This window comes from Mycteria americana, chromosome 5 (genome assembly GCF_035582795.1).
Source record: "Mycteria americana isolate JAX WOST 10 ecotype Jacksonville Zoo and Gardens chromosome 5, USCA_MyAme_1.0, whole genome shotgun sequence".
Lineage (NCBI taxonomy): Eukaryota > Metazoa > Chordata > Aves > Ciconiiformes > Ciconiidae > Mycteria > Mycteria americana.
In genome coordinates, this window is record NC_134369.1 from 36,147,644 (window position 1) to 36,164,708 (window position 17,065).

The following is a 17,065-nucleotide window of genomic DNA, read 5'->3' on the forward strand; positions in this document are numbered from 1 at the left end:
TATTCCTGACAGTTTATTCTTCAAGAATTTAGTCATCTAAGGTTTCAGTGACTCATGTGATGAACCTTCTACCCATTTCCTGGAAAGAGTCCTGCACGGTCCTCTACACCTCCCTGCCACTTTCCTCGAGGGTCTCATTCTCGCTACATTTTCATATTGTTCAGCTTTCCTCCATTTTTGGGGTGGAGGAGGGAGGCAAAAGTATCTTGAGTGCACCCAAATTTGCAGTGTAACCGGAAAGCAGCGTGGGGAACGAAACATCTGGAAAACAAAGACAGGCGCTGAACCAGAGAGTCTCTTTTGGAAGTAGCTGCCTTTTGGGCTGAAAGCTGGTTAGAAGAAAAGGAGCTGCTGCAGGAAGAGCTGTGGGGTACAATAGCGTCATGAATTTACCAGGGCTGTACCCTGTAAAATGAAGATGAAAAAGATTTGAGGGCTCTCTCAGATCATTGCCTGGGCGGGTGTGACTCACCCTGGGCAAATGCCACTGATGACAAGTACCCTGACACAAACTATTGAATGAATTGGGCTGGATGGGAACCAAAGTAACCGTTTTACATACTTGGGCCAATCTGAAAGACACTTCTGTGCAGAAAACAACTGCTTCCTTTTCCTGATTAAAAAGAAAGTTCAAAAGCTGCTCACAGACAGCTTGAAGGATACTTCAGCAAACTGATCTAAGTGGGGTTGTGCTACGCCTACAGCAGACAGCTGCCTGGACATCAGCGATGCCCCGACCATACCTCCTAGCCCATACAGAAGTGCCACCTGAGCATATTTATGTTACAGTTAAAACGGGGGGTCTAGCGTTCTCCTTAAAATATTCAGAAACATGTGTGAGTGTGAGCCCATCAACATAATTACAGAAGTGTGAAACAGCTCAGCGACAGTGCCGGTGCATGCTTATAGACCTACGCCTTCTACGCCCAAGTCAGCAGACTAAGCACCCTGGCTTACACTACCTTGCAGTAGGGCTAGTTAAGGAATTTGCAGATCTGTCTGATGGAGACCGGGCCAACATGTCCAGCATTCTTAGAGGATGATTTCAGTGCTCAGTTTTACCAGTATAACTGGCATGTATACTGGTGTGTACACATATATACACACATACATATATACATGTCAGTATATATACACTGACATGCATCACAAGCCTGTTCCCTTTAAAGGGATATGGTGTCAGGTCAAAGTTGGCTCGACGTTCTTCTTATTAAAAAAAAAAATAAACTTCTGCAAGCCCTGATTCCAACAGAAATGTTTCCATGATTTATTTTAAGAAGGGAACATTCCCCTGCAGTGCTCACCGCAACCCAAACATTGCAGCGCTGTGCAAGAGCATGAGAACCAGAGAGGAAACTGAAGAATCTATTTTCACTGCTCCAGAAGAGAAATACAAAAAGTAAACAAACAGCAAAAGCAGTGACAAATAAATTTGATTTTAGTGCTGGCTGCGGTGTTATCTATAGTATGGCTAAGGAGAGCAGATTTGAAGCGTGCATGCTTTTCTAGCCATTTCTACAAGACGTGTGACTAAGTGTGAGATGGGGACTCATGGGAGCCATCTACACTGTAGGAAAGAGATTTATTTTTCTTCGGTTGATCCTTTCTGTTCCTCACACCTTGCCTTTCACATTTGAGAAACTGAACAACAGACTAGAAGAAACTGCCCTGCTGTTTTCAAAGCTAGAAAATAATTTGAAGCTTGGGCAAGCTATCCAGGGAACAAATCCCTTGTTTGTGGGAGAGCTCTCAGACGCTTGAAAGTAATGGGAAGAGTCTTTCCTCTAAAAATCTGGAGCCCTCTATTCTACAGAAAGGGGAACCTGCCTTCAGTGCTACTGCTTGTTTCTTTGCTCAAGTTTGCAAAAAGCAGCAAGCACTAGGAGAAGAAAAGAAGGGGCATACTGAGCGAGCACATACTTTCCTGACGTAATTACTGTCGGCATGCACACACACATGCACACAGACGTGCACACACAGCACCCAGCTCCTCAATCTGAAAGGTCTGTGTACCGAGGAGAGAGAAAAAAATATTAGCGAAGCCTGCCCAAAAGGGACAGAGTGTAAAGATTGATCTTGTTGCAGATTAGTGATTTCACCAGCAAGTTTTTGGAAGCCGTAAACAGGAAATGGTTAAGTAAAAGCAGGTGGAGCATGCTGACTGCAGGAACAACGCAGGAAATAGCTGAGCGTCTGAATGGATGCAAAAAAAATGCTCTTCTGCTCAGTCCTTGGCAGGCGCAATACGCCTGCTCCTCCTTCTCCTGGTCCTCCTTCGCTACCCTTATCTCCCCAAGCTACAAAGTCTCGCAGTCTGCAAAACACCTTTTGCTTGAGTAATCTGCTCTCCTTGAATTTCGGAATCAGCACAGGAGAGTTGGGAGGTTCTGCCTGGAAGGCAAAAGACAAGAGGGACTCACCTACTGCGCAAAGGATGAGTCAGAAGTACCCAGCAGTACCCAACTGCCTGCCAGCGGCTTCAGGTCTGAGGAGCCAGAACAGCATCTCTGGCTACTGCCCCAGGTGCTGCGGTCCCAAGTGTATTTAGCATAATAGTCAATCAAGAGAAACATTATTCCTATCGCCCCCTTCATTCTAGGGGGCTCCCAAAGCACTTAGCTGTAGGAATCATTCTCCATCTCTACTGAAACAAAGTCCCTTCTGGGGCAGAGCACTGCAGCTGTTTAATAGCTCACAGCAACATCACACAAGCAGATGGAAAAGAAAGCGAAATGTGTAAGAAGTGTTCTTTCCACTTTCCTTCTAACCCTGCCTTTCTCTCCTCTTTGTCCACAGCAATTTGTGCCAATTCCAGACAACTCCAGATGTGTGTCCTTCCCACCAGTATCTGCAGAGACTTGGCTCTGGAGACAGGGATCTGCTTGCCAACATACTGCCTCCCGGTGCTTTCGGCCCCAAGGGTCGAGTTCCTGCTGCCACACTCTCATCCCGGGCTGTGCTGCCAGACATGCTGCGGGATGGAGAGCAGACGTGCTGGTAAGAAACAATTCTGCTTTCTTCTAGATGAGTATAGCGTTGATGCAAAATTGTTTAACATAGGCAAGACACTCTTGCCTTCAAAGTATACTAAACAGTCACATTAAAGCCCTGATGAAAGTTAAGAAGGAGCACATAGATTAGTTTGAATAATTTTGACCTTGTCTACATTTTAAGTATTAGACGGTAAAGCTATGTTGGCAAACTCTACTCTTTGATATTTCTCCTCCTCTCCTAGATTTAAATTGAAAAAAAATCTGTTTCTTCTTATATTCTGAGCAAAGAAAACACTAACGGCAAACGGGCTTCTATGGAGTTACAACTACACAACAAAAAGTTTTTTTCTGGTAGAGAACTCTTGCGAAGAAATCTTGCTCTTTTCTGACATTGTTATTTTGGCAAAACTTACCAGGTGTTATTGGGAGTTCAAACTTACACTGCCTTTTCTACATCTTTTAAAATGGAGAGTTACTATATACAACCTAACACTTTTAAAGTTCAAACTCTTAAATCCTAGTCTAGACAGGGCCTTTGGGAGTACGGTTCAAACTCACCCTGCCCAATCTCCAATATCCCACACTTCTGCCCAGGCCATACCTTCCCGGGGGTGTCCTGAGAACAGTCGTGATCAGAGTGCGGCATCCCGCGCTGCTGCTCCCATGGGAGGAGGGAGGGGGCCCTGCCAGGGCAGAGGTTGCTGTGGCACCTTCTGCAAGCGCCCCACACTCCTCTAAGATGCCCTGGGGCATAAGTGCATGGAGAGGATGTGTCCTACCAACTTCAGGCGGATGGCAGGACAGCCTCAGGGAGTTAAACCTTGGCACGGACCTTTGGGAAAAACCAGTCTGTGATTCATATGAATCTAAGAAACGGAGAGAAAATAATCGGAACGAGCTGAACAAAAATAAACAGGTGTCTCTTTCCTGCTTCTTTCACAGTTTCTGCTTCCCTGCACCCTCACGCACATTTTTTTTGCACTTAAGTTGTCGAGAAAAAGGGCAGGAATGAGGTTCCTGGTATAATTACAGTTTGCTGAGAAAATCGCAGCCCGCAGCAGTAATTCCTTTAGTGCTAGAGACAGATGCTGCTGAGGTCTAATCACAGTCTTCCCACTAACCAGGCCCTGAGTCTAATCTGTCATCAGCTGAGAGGCCGCTGGCTCCCGCCGCGCGTGTGAACCCGAGCTGCTCGGCCCATTCCTTTCCCCTCGTCCAGAGCCAGGCAGTGCCAGAGGGAGGGTATGTTTCCATTCACTCTTTGCCCTCAGCTACAGCGATACTACAACTTCAATGCGCTGCTTATCTCTCCTCCGTGCCTAGTATCAGGGCCACTCAAAGCCTCGCTGGAAAGGGCTCAAGTGGTTGTTTTCAACTTACAATGCCGCGTAGTGACTGCAGTTCAAAAATACAATTTAAGCTGAGATAAGTTGAAGGAGAGGCTTAATGAGAACGGCCTGTAGCTAATTCCTCCTTCCAAAACGTATGGTATTTTCTGCTTCTTAAGAGGACAAGCCTGCACTCACTGATGGATCATACAACCTCCATATGTTAACAACAAAAACCAAAAGAGTATGAGTGCTGATCAGCACAGAAGTAGAAGGAAGAGGGAAAAGCAGAACTGCGTATATTGAAAAAAGAGCCGGGAGAGAGCATACGTGTAAGGAGAGACTGAACAAATCCCTCCTACGTGTTACACGCAGCTGCCACTGCCATCAAATGTTTTGTATCTGACATTCAAAGAGCACAGGGCCACATCTTTGAACTTCTCTGTGCGGGTGAAAGAAGCTCGAAAAACAACAGACGTCACCAGCTCAGGAGTGCCCCTGTGCAGGCAAAAGTCACCATGGTCCTGGATTAACATCTTGAAATGGGATTCTGGTCATAGAAGGAAACTGGCTGAAGAAGTCTATTTCAAAGGCATGTTACTGTAGCACGAGTGAACCAGTGAGAACTGGGAAAGTCCTGGAGCTGGCACCCACCTTACGGCATCTGTATAGTTAACAGGTGCCCAGAAGTAGCAGGGGAGATGCTAGGTTTGGGAGGCGTAGACTGAACAGCTGTGTTTTGCGTAAGTAGCTCTTAAGAAAGGCATAAGGGAACAGAGTAGGTCATCATTTCTGGTCAGACGCAAAAGCATATTAAACTAGCTGAGTTTCTGTAGCAGCCTACGGCCAACTCAATTTCTTTGTGTTCAGGTTTTTCCGAATCTACACATGGTAGCTGGGCACGCGCGATAATACTCACCAGATCGCTGCAGTAAAGGCGTGCACGGCAGCATCTCAGCCACTGACAGACCGAGGAAGAACAGAAAGCGTAGCACGATGTCTCAGAGAGGGGGAAGGAGTGACTCATACAGGAAGAAAAACAAAGCAAAGATGAACTTAGACCATAAGAGAAGAGGCAGACTGTTGGCTGTAAATCAGTTTTCTTGCACTCAGAAGGGTGGGTATTACGGTGAGAGGAGTTGTACTTGACAGTAATGGAAGTCCAAGGAAGTTTGATTAAGATTAAATGGCAGTCACAGGCCAACACAGAAAAGAGGCTTTAAGGTGAAAATCAAAGACAGGAAGTGACTAAGTAGGTCAGAAGCTGTGGGTAGTGAGCTGGATAGATTAAATGGGCCTTGGGGCAACTAAATTAGCTCTGCTAATGACAAGTGATAACACTCACAATGTCACCAAGTTTAACAAATCTGACTCTGAAATCACCTTCAAGGCCTTGATAGCAAATCAGAGATTGCCGAGTTCTAGTAGTATCTACATCAGAGCAGATACTGTATGCGTTTTAACAAGAGATCGGTTTTACAGTCACTTTTTGACCCTGCCAAGCTTCCTGTAAATAGTGCGCTGTTTTGTCTGAACAGGATTTCTTCTTAAGGAGCTAGGAAAAATGAACTGACTAATAGAAACTGTGAGACTCTGAGAAGGGCCACTACTGCAGGTTGAAAAGACAGATGCAATGGAGAAACTTCTTTCCACCCCTAAATTCATTAAGTCTTTGACTGAGCAGCTTTGTTCACATCCAGGGCAGCCGGAAGAGAACAGTCACCTTGTATTCTTGTACCTGATGAGAAAACCCCAGATTGTATGTGTGCACTGGGACAGTTCAATGTGTGTCTATTCTAACTTAAGAGGCTTTCAATGCTCTTTCAGATGTAGGGTGTGAGGAAGGGTGAGAACTGCTAAAGCTAGCCCCATCCTCATTAAATCTTTGCCCTCTCTGGAGCAAGCATGCAAGTGGAGAGAATAGACGATATGCATGAGCAACTGAGCATCTGTGATCTCATGACCTTTGACTGTTGTATTATGGGAAATGTATTCTCCGGTTGCTATGCTTTTCTAATTCATTTGTATTTTCCTTCAGTGACTCCCTTGTACTTTCTTTGGTGCTCCTGTGTAATGGTTTCAAGGAACCACAGATATCTCCAAGTTAAGCATGCATACAATAGCTTTAATTAAATGTTTGCGAGTATCCCACAGTAATGCAAGGGAAAGCGAAAGCAAACAGTTTTGTACTCACTTGTACCTATGCCTTCTGAGCCCTGGCTTGGGTGGAGGCATCTGCACCACTGCCCTTTAAATCCATTTCTAACCTATTGTGAAATGAAGGCCATTGGGTCCTGCTGCTCTGCATGTAAGCACTTCAGGCATTTCACTTGCATTAAAAAAGCTACAGATCACCTGTGAAAGGTACAATGCTGAAACATTTTAGGCTAGGCTAGAAGAAATAAAAAATAAATTAGGGTAGACATTCTTTACTCCACTTACAAAAATTGGAAAATAAGGTTAAAGATATCCTTAACCATTTCTTAAAATACACTAAGATGTTCTAGGGAGAGTAGCATAAAAGCAAAGGTTTTGATCTTCTTCAGTATTCTGAAATTAATCTTTTCTGTTCTCTCTGCCATTGGCACAATCTCAGTCTTGGTGCCAGCCTCTGCAATGAGTTACCTATTTATTATTCTTTTAAATGGGGATCTTTGCTTCTTTTACAGCTAGTTAAAGTTGAAGTAGTTAACTACATCATTTTATATGTAGAGAAGAAAGCTGCAAAGGATTTTTGTTTTCATTTCAGGCATTTAAAATAAATATACATGAGGGAAATGAAATTTGGAAGGGGAACTTTCATCATGCAAAGATGGAGGAATAAGAAACAGGACGCAAAGGTTAGCAGTCAGTTCTTTAAGTCAAATACAAGACAATTTTACAGCACAGAAAGTAGTGAGTTTGTTTAGAGGAAGAATCTGTCTCGCTCTTGTATGATATGGAAGAGTTAACAGTATCTGCAAGGATAACCATGAGGCCTAACACTAGTGATTATTGCTAATACTTAGTACTAGTATAAAGTACTTGTGCTGAGTTTTTCAATGACTGAGATCATTATTATTTCAAAGTTGACACAAGCTAATTTGGAAACACTTTGGCCTGGCTGTACATATTTTATTGCAAATCCATCCACTACTTCTCAGTGACTGCCAGATACATCACAAAAGATAAGAATAATTGTAAGACTGGAAAGAAAAAATAAAGGCCGGTTTGATGAGAGAATAAAGAAACCATGCTTCTAACTTTGATCTTAGCTATTTCCCTGCGCTGAGACCAGAGGCATTGCCAGTTTTTGCAGGCTGACATGCTGGATTTGGGCAGGGGCTGCGCTGAGCAGGGGCTGGTGTAGCTTTGCTGGAGCTTGAGCTGCAGTGACTTTTCAGGAGGGAACAGAAAACATGGGTTGTTTCCCTCACGTAGCAAGGCACAAATGACACCAGGGTTGTCTGAGAAGATTGAGAACTGCTGACACAAGTAACAGGAACTGGCAGCTGCAAAGAGAGTAGGGAGTGGGATGAAAAGCAGTCTTACAAAGTGAAGGAGGAAAGGAGAAGGACAGGGGAGACCTAAAATTGGGAGCAGCTAGCAAATGCTGACAGAGACTTCTCCTGTTTGATTCTCCTCAAGGGCCACATTCAGGCCAACGTAAAGATTCCTCCAAGGATTTTTGAGATACTCTTAATGAAGATTTCTACTCTTTGCCCCTCTCTTAATCTGCAGTCTGCATTTCCACTGCATTTTTGTAAGATGCTTCTTAAAAATACATTGATGATAGCTGGGAGTCAAGAATGGGTATTCTCAGAGGTGTGTGAGGAAGAGGGTTGATCTACACTTCACCCTCCTCCTTCATCTCTGCCTTATCTGCCTGGTGCCTGTATTCCAGCCCGTCAGTTTGCATGGCCCAGTACAGCAACTGTAGCAAGGATGCAGCGCAATGGTGCACAGGGGGCACACAGCCTGGGCTTGTTTTGGTTTCCTGCTGTGATTACGGACGGTTTTCATTTTTGTTCCTTGGTTTTCTGAATTATTTACTCAAGCTGTCCTGAGCACTCTGCTCCACGTGAACAAGGGGTGGCACGTACTCATGTTCATAAGCTCAACAGCTCCATCAGTTTCATTTTTATTCATTGCTTTAGACTTTTCTGTATGTCATTTATATTTTTTTGCGTAGCACTGTTCGTATCTCATGTGTCAGTCTTCTAAATTAAATGACTGGCATTGACCATCTTCACTGTCACTTCTCTGTCTCCTACTAAGTTGCAGTTGTGAAACTCTTGCATCAAAACCCAACAGTTGCTCTTCTGCTTCCCATCCTATCAGGTACTCCGTGGACTATTTTTGTCCTTCTCCTCTAGTAGTGACAGCTGATTTATATCACCAAGGCTAAGGCCAGGGAAATCGATGCCTGACTTTCTCCCAGGGGGATGAGTTTTTATGGATGGCAGTTAGTTAACTATTTTCACTATACAGGTACCAAAAATACCCAGCCCATCTCTGTGACACTAACTAAGGCTCATGGAGATGACAATGCAGTAATCTTAGTCCTCGGGCCACCACAAGTACATTTAGACTTCTCTGGTTCTTCATGTTCCACTTCCCTTTAGTAAGTCATAACTACTTTTATTCTCCAAATACATGAGGAACTTGAAGCTAAAGCTCAAAATTCAGTGCAATCCCTTAACTCTGTGACCTAAACAGTGCAATTTACTGAAAAATGCTCCCCCAAATTTTCGGCTTCCTTGGGATAAGGAGCGGAAGTAAAAGAGGAGAAAACAGTGATTAGCGATTTCTTTACAACTTCTTTTTACTAGCTAGTTCTAAAGTAGGTTTTTTTCCCCAAAAAAGTACTATCCCTGACAGAAAAGCAGCTGCAAGCGTAGCAGAGCTATCTCTGCACTGAGACTGCAATGTTCATGCTGCCTGTCACCCTGTTGAGTCCCCAAACAGACTAGGAAAGAAGAAGACAGAAAGGTTGAAAAATGAGAGCATAAATGCTCTGCAGGGAGCTGGTAAGACAGCAAAGTCATGATGGTGGGAAGGAGAATGTCAAAAGTTAATCCCAGGTGTAATACCTTGGAGGCCAGATGCATGTTGTGAGAAGTGTCGTTCATCTAATATTTATGTTTTGTTTTCCCTCCGTGAACTTTAATGTAGACCTTAGCCAGTGAATGCTGAATTCTCTGTAAATGCCTTGCACGGCCTGTTGTTGCCTTTCCAAGTTTCTTATTCAATAGCACATTTTTTCCTTGTTTTTAAATGCTTGCTGGAGTCTTAAGACGAGGAGTTTTTAACCTAACAATAAAACACCTGCATTTTATTAAGACTTGGGACTTAAGTTCCACCCCCCTCAATTTTACTGAAGTGTTGCCATTAGTTGGGTTAACCCTTTCATAGTCAGTTTTGCTCTGAAAGTGAAGTCCTATGTCTGCGACATATAGCCCAATTCCGTAGTCCTACACTGTATTTGGAGGAAAGGAAAACCAGCTCTGAGACAGACCCAGAGGGCTCCTTCCATTGCCGACTGGCAAGGGGTGCAGAACCCCTAAATCCCTTTGCAGCAGAACAGCTGCAAACTCTATACCCTCCCTAGCACAACAGCCCTGCATCAGCATGTCTGTTGGCAACGTAAAACTTAAAACTAAAATGTTGTTACCAAGCCAGTCTTGTTTCCAGAGTGAGAATTTTGAGTCGTATCACAGAAACTTCATTCAACTAAATGGGAAAATTTACTATTCTCCCTGTTCCTTCCCTTTTCTCTCTCATTCCATTGTCAAATGAGAAGTGGAGCAGCACTGTAAGGTGATTTTTGTGCCTGGACCTCCAAGTGTTTTATTATCCCAATATGAAGTTAGAAAAATGGCAGCACGTGGATGTGAAGTAATTGCCCAAATTCATATGGCAGTTTAGTAGAAGGACTGGTAAGTTCAGTTGTCAATGTACTAAGCAACTGTCCTGTTCCCCACTTACTTTAGCTTTTTGATAAGCAATTATTTGCTAAGACCCCTTCACATGCATCACAGAAGCATTGCACTGCAAAGAGCAACAACTGCTAGCCATTTTACCAAATATGATCAGCTTACTGAGGACAGGAGAGAGTAACTTAATGCACCCAGCCAGGGACTGAGGATCTGTACACCATGAGTTCTGATTCCATGTCTGTTGCTATCTATGTGCTTATGGGCACGTAACTTTAGTTCTTTATGACTCAGCTTCCCATCTATGCAAGAGAGAGAGTAATTCTTCACAGCCAGCAGGTGAATCAAGAGGTCATAGACTTCTGAGGTTATTCTGGGTTAGTTATTCATCTTAGGACTTCAGTGGCACATCTATACAGGGATAATTGTACTAATATGCATCAGACCTGCACGGAGAGAACACGTACATCAAAGGTTCAGAGGTCTGGAGATACTTAGGTACCATGGCTACAGAGCCATACAAATTCCTAGGATAACCAGGTAAGTAAATAGAGAAATATTAGTTGCTACCCAAACACTGGTCAGGTATAATTCATTCTATAGGTGGTTATTATTTATTATACAGTCTGATGTACTAGATACTGGTGTGATTTATTACTGGTGTGATACACCCTACAACGCAAGTATAGAAAATACTATCACATACTGTGGTACTCATAAAAAGGAATGCACAAAATTTACGTTGCTCTTGTAAACAAATAATTTCCATTCATTCATACATACCAGTATATGATTTCAAAACTGTGTAGATATCAGTAATCATTGGAAATGGCCTTTACACACCCACATCATGGCAGAGCTAGTTTTAGGGACATAAAACTATCACTATCGCATAGAATGTCATATGACGTGGGGATCCAGTAGACTGGGACATGTAGCAGTGAAAGTCATCTGGTGTGAGAGTAACTGAGAGCCCCTATGACCTACTGCTAGCTCTGACCACAAACCAGGGAGTGTACACTTGTGTGCCTGTTGAGGAGCACAGCTTGCCTCGCCTGCCGTTTGGAAAGACAAAGGATGAACATAATTTATGAAGATAATCTGGAGCGAAATGTTTCGTATTTGAGTCATGACTCACCAGATTCTTACTTTTCCATTCAGTGTAAATATGCATAAACAATCATTCTGAATTGCTTTTAAAAATATATGTAAACAGCTTTTCAAAGTCTTTCTTAAACTAAATTGGGGTAAATCTCACATTTGTTTGAGTTTACACCCTTTAACTAGCTTTAGGAAGCTGTGATTTACATTACTGTGTAAATCACATCTGCTCATAAGCTGTGGTTTGAAAACATTGCACATCTGTGGTATCAAATGTGTGCAAATTAGAGAATTATATGATATTACCAGTCACTTAAATGCAAATGTAAGCTTCATTTTTTGTGCAGTATTTGAAGTCATGTTATTATGTAGCATAAACTACAATCATCTACTCTCTACTTAGATAGCAATCCAAACGGGGATTTGCAATCCCTTTGCAATCATTTTCACACAGCCATACAGTCAGGTACCCCAATCAGGAATGTAAGTTACAAACTGTTATATGCCCTGAAGCATGCTTATGGCCATTCTTTATAGGTGGCCTGGTCACCATACTCATTACTTTTGAGTAAATAAGAGGTGGGGTTTTGTATTTTGGAGTTGTGTTTGTTGATAAAAGAGGTACTTTCTTTGCAGCAATCTGGAAAAACAGAGGGTTTTCAGCTTTACTTTCGTCATGTATCCGTGGCTTCTTTTTGAAGTTGGTACCAGACTGACCAGAGCTAGCATCTTATAATCCAAGATCTAGAAGAGGGGAGGTGGTACAGTCAATCACTCATACGGTCTCTTCCAACATTACGAAGGGGGTTGTTCCCTATGACAAGTTTGCTGTATTTTTCTTCCTCTGAGTGTCTCAAGAGAGAGTGTCAGCAAGATTTTCCTTCTTCTAGTTCATAGTCTTGCTCCTGTTTTCACCTCTAAGTTCTTTTAAAATCTATTCATAAGAATGTTCTGCTTTAAATTACAAGTTTATTTCTTTTCAGTCTTGACTGCATTTTGTTTTAGGCAAATACTTCTACAAAGCTTTCACCAGAAGACCCAACATTACTTATAAGCGCCATTAATGAAGCCTGACAAAACAATTATGCAGAAGCTATTACCATCTTTACTGTTCATAATAAATTACAGATAAATTAATACATGACTCGATGAAGGTTGTACAGTGAATTAACGGTAGCAGTTGGAAGTGTAGCCTAGGAACTTTGACACCCACACTCCTGCTGAAATTATATGCCCTGAAAACACCAGGACTGTCTCAGACCCACTCTGCACTACCAACATTCCTCTCATATGACTGAAGTGTTTTTAGGCTATGAAAATTAAAGAAAAGGAAAAATAATGTAAATCAATGTCTGATTCTACATTGTTTTCCCCTCTGAGGCTAAAAGACTTTTTCTTTTTCTTGTTTTAATTTTTTCTTACAGTGGATATTGGCAGGCTGAAAGTTGAAATAAAATAGGAAAAAATAACAAGCATATTTTGAGTGATTACTCAACTGGGGTCCTTTGTGACAGGAAATGCAGCTGCGTGACTAATGGGCCTGACTTTCTCTTGGCTTCCTTCCCCCTTCAAAGATCTTGTTTACTGCCCCAGCCAATTTTTTTTTTTTTTAAATTGCTAGAAGCTAGCAATTTTCCAGGAAAAAAAAAAGATCCCTGCAAGAGGCAAAGGCAGTAAATCTTACAAAGATCAAGGGCTGCAGAGCTCTCCCCCATCTACTCCTTTTAGCCTTCCAGGCTCTTGAGTCACGTCATATCTTCCCCCGCTCCGCTCTGAACATGTGTCTAGCAGATCTTTCTGCTTTGGTGAGGGGAGGGAGTATGCGAATCACATTTACAGCATCTAACCCTGGAATTCATAAAAGAAGGACTAATTCCATTAAGGAAACCAGAGGCCTCCTAAGCCTCTTGCATTTTGTCTTTTTTTATTATTTTTCCTTGCTCTCTCTCTTTTTAACAGCAGTTGTGTGCCCATATTCCACAATGGCATGGCTGTTAAGGGTGAGCTATTGAGATTTGACACAGCATAGTCCCATTAGTAAGGGGCCACAGAGCTTTAAATATTGTTTGGATTTGCCCTGCTTTGTAAGTCTGCTTTGTTGAGCTTCCTAGGTAATGGCAGATAGGCCAGACCTGAACCTCCCCTGAACTGGAAGGGAAGAGGAACCATACATCCAAACTTCATGGTAGGCCCTTATCCCTATAATTCAGTGCAATGAAACCCTGAGCTCCCTCTCAGTAACAGGGGGTGTTGGGCTTATGGTTGGATAGAGCATCTGAACAAGCAAGGTCTTGTCGTCCTTTGGAGGGTGTCAACAGGAGATGCATACCCTGAAGGGCAGCGGTACTGAGCCCTGTGGAGGGGCACAGTGGGCTAACGGAGGTGTCGGAGCTGTGAAGGGCTCCCAAGACTATGTGCTCGATAAAGCAAAGATGACATTTACTGGCCTGAAGGTGGGCACTGGCACAGGAGCCTGTGTGCTGCCAGCAGCAGTGCCAGCACCAGCCGTGCCACAGAGGAAACAGGTGAAACTCCGGACTAATAGTGGTGGGTTTATTCCTGCAAGGGGGTTAGAAACTCAGCCAGACAGGTAAACAATAGCCTCAAAAATCATAATCTAAGAGAAGTGGGAGCCAGTCTTCAGCCTTCTCAAAAGGCCCTTCTCTTTGCAAAGCTGGGGGATCAAGTCATTGAAAAAGAGTTTGAGGGCTGTTCCACAATCTACAACGCTGGCATGGTTCCCCGTGCCCTGTAGCAGAGGCTAAAAAAGGAGGTGAATATATTCATTACCATAAACTGCGCAGAGGAACCATCAGAATGGGTATGCTAAAAAAAGAGACGAAACCTTTGCTTATGAATAGACCTAAAAGAATTGAATACATGTGTACAGAGGGATCATTTTCCACTACCTACAAGAGGAAAAATCTCTGGGGAAGTGGCTGATGCCAAATATTTTCTTATGCTTCATGTGTCAGCAGGGTCTGGCAGAAGCCCTTGAAAAACAGAGCACGCATTTTGTGCAAATTGAGAATCACAATTTCTGGTGATTTGGATTGCTTCACCAAACTTGAGATGTTTCTCCAAAAATACAGCAGATGTTTGATGATGTACCAAGTTTTCAGCATTTACACAGATCAGATGATGTTAAGATCAGCAGAAAAAAAATAACAGAATAACACAGTAAAAGGCTTTAGAGCTCTCCTGAAAAAAAAACCTAAGCTGGGCTAGACAGACAAAAATGTTAATTTCTCACAACAGCTATAAAATGCTGGGGAGAGACATTATCATAGCAGGCTATACAGCAAGGTTACAGAGGAGCTGGACTGGGTGCAGAACTGGTGGGCACAGGGACTTGTTGGAATGGGAGCTCTGTGTGAGTAACCCGGCTGCGTGACCTGTCAACCCCAGGGCACCGCTATAATAAGACAGGCAGTAGACTTTGACTACAAAGCTTAACAACTCCAGAGACTGAAGGAGGTCGTTAAAGAGGATGCGGCCCTGAGCTATCTAAACACTACACATGAGACAGAGTTGTCCCCAGAAGAGAACTGGCCTAATCCTCTTGCAGCTGGTCAAAACTGGAGGTCAGCAATTTCTGTGTAATGAATGCTAACAAAAGCTGAGTGTCAGTGCATTCAGATAGAGAGGGAGGATTTAGCATTTGTCCATGAATGTAAAAAGTTTCCTGTCTTCTTTTTTTGAGAAACCTGTGTTAGAAAACTGACCATAACCCACTTACTGCGATTGCCAAAATGGCCTGGCAAAGCCCCCTCTCCTCATGAATACAAGGATTTTTTTCTTCAGTTATGAATTTATGATTTGCAGATTGGGAGGGACTTGGCGGGTTCAAACTTAGTCCCTAGAGCACTTGATGAAAAAGCAATGATGCAAAGTCCAGAGCTAGATTTTGTATGTGATGATTTGCTTAAAAATTTTGTTTATGATGGGGATAAGACCCAGGGGAAAGTATATGAGCCTATCACTGAGAATATTCTCAGCCTTGTTGCTGACTTCAGGTGAAGTATGAATAGTGTATCCTGGCTAGGAAAAATGATATAACCTCTCTTGATTGTTATTTCTACTTCCTTGAGGTAAGCTTACTATAAGGTAGTAAAACTAAACAGGTGCCAGGGTATATCAAGCTTATAATTACTACGCATCCTGTACCTGCTAAGGTAAACAAGGTCTGACAATGTAGCAGGAATAAGTGTAAGATGTCTTCTGCAAAATATAGATTTGGCTCTACCACTCTAGTTCCATTATTCCTAATCAACGAGTTGGTAGGAAGTAGTGCCAAAACAAACTGGTAACTACTCAGAAAAAGTGTGGAATTAGGCGGTGATCTGGTTTTAGGTCTGTTATATCAAGGTGGACCCACGAAGGAAGGAAGGAAGTCAACTACTGACATTTTGCTTGACAAAAAAAAAAAAAAAGATTTTCATTCTTGCAGTCTTTAAATTCTCTGCCATCTTCAAGGGTGTTGTCAGAGTCATGGGGGTCTTGAAGAAGAGTAAAGAAACAGAGTCAAGACACAAAAAGCTCAGAACAACACGACCTGCCACCCCGACAACTGTGGCTGTGATGTTCGAGTTCCAGAGACATAAGCAACACTGCCTGTTCCTCGGGATTCACTGAGCATCGTTTATGTGATGTTGGTTGTAACTATATGCAATTGCACATTAGCACAACTTCTCGGAACTTTATCTTGGAGAACGCAGTGACTTTAGGACCTCTGGCATTAACAACTGCCCTTTCCAGTCTGAGAATCTGAACGAGGTGCTGCAAAGTTCTCATTTTATTAGGGACAGACAGATGAAACCAGATGCATAATAAAGCATATCTTTCACAAGCAGCCTAAGCACTGGATGCGCAATGAAGACAACTGCATTTCAGCGCAGAGGTGGCTGCATTTGAGCCACAGGGAAGTAATCCATGTATAAACAAACTTCTCAAGCACTTTGGGATGAAAACACTGTACAGAATCAGTTTAATTCACTCTACTTATGTGACAAACTCCCATTTCATGTTATTGTTTGCCCGGTTTTGCTATGCCAATCACACTGAGATTCCAAATGTCTTCACTCTGTGCTGGAACAGCAGTCCACTACATTCAAAAAAGCCAGCAAAATAAAAAAACTTGTGATGGAAATTGTTCCCGTGCATGCAGCCTGCTCATGCTCAGAAACTGTTCATGTTCCATTTCTCTCTGTCTGGTTAACAAGTGGCTACCAGTAATTTGATGGCATTAATATGGGTTTGAATTCTGGGTATACTTTACCCATTAGTAGCAAGTCCTAGGCACTGTGTTCTGTTGCAGGATGGTCGCCTTGCACATGGGCTCCTGGCTGCCTTCACTTTCTACTCTGATGTTCTCCTGACTCTGGAACATCTCACCTCATCAGCAGAAACAACCAACTTATATATCAAGAGTTTCAAATTCTGGGACAATTTGGTGATTTGCTGTCCTCTTTTGTTGAACCCTGAATAAAGGACTAAAAGGAGTGTGTTACCTTGTAGTTAAATAATGAGATCAGAAGCCCTGGACCACTTTTGGCCTGGGCAATATTACTGAAACTAGATGTCAGATGAGGTTTAAATTAGGCATCTGCTGACTGCGTGAGGTAGCTTCACCCAAAATCTAACGCCACTGTGTTACACAATGGCCGCACGGCCTCCTGTGCCTTCGTTTCTTCATCTGTAACATGCAGACAGAAGCATTCAGCCATCC

The 17,065-nt window shown here is 42.9% G+C and overlaps 1 protein-coding gene and 1 long non-coding RNA gene across 2 annotated transcripts in view; one reads left to right on the forward strand and one right to left on the reverse strand.

The window, feature by feature from the left end:
- RAD51B (RAD51 paralog B) overlaps positions 1-17,065 on the reverse strand; it is a 460,340-nt gene that overhangs the window by 7,914 nt on the left and 435,361 nt on the right. The window lies entirely within an intron of this gene.
- On the forward strand, positions 1,999-16,833 carry LOC142410421 (uncharacterized). Its single transcript, XR_012775917.1, has 3 exons — positions 1,999-2,523; positions 2,797-2,997; positions 15,788-16,833. It is a non-coding gene; the product is annotated as an uncharacterized LOC142410421 (long non-coding RNA).